Genomic DNA, 2,412 nt, shown 5'->3' with positions numbered 1-2,412 from the left:
AAAAAAAAATAGAATGAAAAAAAAATAATACATAGGGGCACCTGAGTGGCTCAGTTGGTTAAACGGCCGATTTCAGCTCAGGTCATGATCTCACAGTTTGTGGGCTTGAGCCCTGCGTCAGGCTCTGTGCTGACAGCTCAGAACCTGGAGCCTGCTTCTGGTTCTGTGTCTCCCTCTCTCTCTCTGACCCACCCCCACTGGTGCTCTGTGTCTGTTCCTCTCGAAAAATAAGTAAACATTAAAACATTTTAATAAAAATAAGTTATATATATAAATAACCAAAACAATTCTTGGAAGGATATACTATAAAACACTAACTTTGGTTATCACTTGGTTAAAGGATTATAGTTTACCTTTATCTTATTTATACATTCATATTTAAAAAAACATTTTTAAAATGCCCAAGTTTCACTTATATAAATATATTAATATTTTATGTAATAGATCAAAAACCATTCTATAAAGAAGTAGCATCTAGGTCTTAATATTTATAACACACAGGCCCTTCTAATTATATTGAGGCCCTTGGAAGGAATAAAAGTGTAAGTTAATAGTTTCCTGTACTTAGAAACATAATATCAGTTCCTTGCTAATAGATCAGTGAATTCTGAAAAGGAATAAAATTAAAACATTAAAATTAACATCCTAAAAATCTCAACAGTTTATCTTTATCTGTTTAAAGTACTATCAGCATGTGCTTGCCTAACATTGTCCAGCCACTTCTTGAGTTACCTTATCAGAACAACTTATGGTATGTTATTAATTTTTTTTCTGGCCCCAAACATTGATTTGATCAAAATAGACTACCTGAGAATGAGACTGCTTATCTTGGTTTCAGTGTGTATGTGAAGAAAAGTTACCTAGTCTTTTGGAAACTAATAAAGGATAAATGAGACCCCAGTGTGTCGGAAACATAATGGTAATAAGAGTATTCTGACTGAAAACCTGTCCTTTCAACAAAAATATTTAATTCAAAACCAAGCGAGCAAGAAAAAATAGGAAGACTTGCAAATGAATATTTTTAAAACTTGATATTGAAAATTCATTTCTTATTTTTTAAACAAACTAGAACCTTTCAAAATGCTGTATTTTGTTTTTACAAAATACACTACACCGAACATAAAAGATAACCTGCCTTGAGTGTTAGTTAATCACTGAAAGAGAACTCGGGTTTTGGCAATAAAAAATAACTTGTCATTTGAGTTCTTTTTTCTTCTTCCTTCTAAGTCAATGTGTATTTAATGATTTTGGTGCCTTTTAAACCAAAAAGAATAAACTTTGAGCCAAAGGTACAGCTAATTGCATGGTATGTTTAGAATCAGGTCTATATTGCTAAAGTGAGAGAAAGTTAGATAAATCTGAGTGGTATAGACAGCTCCTCTAAAAAACCCGAAAAATAAAACTTTGCCTCGTCTGTCTGGAATTACCTGAATTAACGGAAATTGTTCATTTGTACATAAAAATGGTTTCCTCTCTGACAACATCTTTGTGTTTTAGGAAACCAAGTGAATTCACTTAACTACCCACCATCCAGCTGGAATGTGTTGGCCAAAATAACACATTAGAATATGGGAACACAGAGCAAGAGTCATCACCATCCCAGATTATGTGAGTTCTCTGTTAGAAGAAATACCAAACAAGGTTAACGTATATTACAAGGCAATGCTTAAAAACAAAGCATAATGGAAAAGAGACAAGATCTGTTCAACAAGTGTTTATTAACGTTTTTATATTAATTACACATGGCATATTTGGATGTTATATCAATAACAAACTACTGTTTGCTACACACTATGATAGGTGCTTTATCACACTTATTCCCATACAGTCTGGTGAAAGAGATATCATTATCATCTCTATTTACAGTTGAGAAAACTTAGAGAAGTTAGAAAACGCACCAAGTTCATATAATCTAGCGTGTGATTAAACCAGACTTTGAGTCCATGCAGTCTGACTTCAGAACCTTGACTTTAGCCATTACACTATGCCACCTATAGCAGTAGTAGACATTGAATAAACCACAAAGAGGCAAAAGACATACTTCCTCCCCAAACCACCCACACACCTACCCCCATCCTTACCATGCAATTTCCTGTTGTAATAAAACAAAGGCCTAGTGAGAACAGATTGAGAAGAGTTGACCTCTTTGGAGAGAACCACAGTTTTTATATTTCTATAGTCAGTTTGCTCCTGTCTCAAGGAACAACTCAGGCTAACTACCACTTCATGCCTCATTTTGAAATGAAAGAGCAGAACTTCCAATTCCACAAAGATGGAGTAGAGATATTTTTTTTCTGGTTTGTCCCATTAAGCAATATTAAAATCCTTGGACATTATATGCAAGACACCATAAGAAGACTATGAAAGGTAGAAAGAAAAAGATGTGGGACTTCAACACAGAAGGAACAAAAT

The sequence above is a fragment of the Suricata suricatta genome, chromosome 5 (genome assembly GCF_006229205.1).
Source record: "Suricata suricatta isolate VVHF042 chromosome 5, meerkat_22Aug2017_6uvM2_HiC, whole genome shotgun sequence".
NCBI classification, from domain to species: domain Eukaryota; kingdom Metazoa; phylum Chordata; class Mammalia; order Carnivora; family Herpestidae; genus Suricata; species Suricata suricatta.
The sequence above is the reverse complement of the archived record's forward strand: the minus strand, read 5'-3'. Positions refer to the sequence as shown.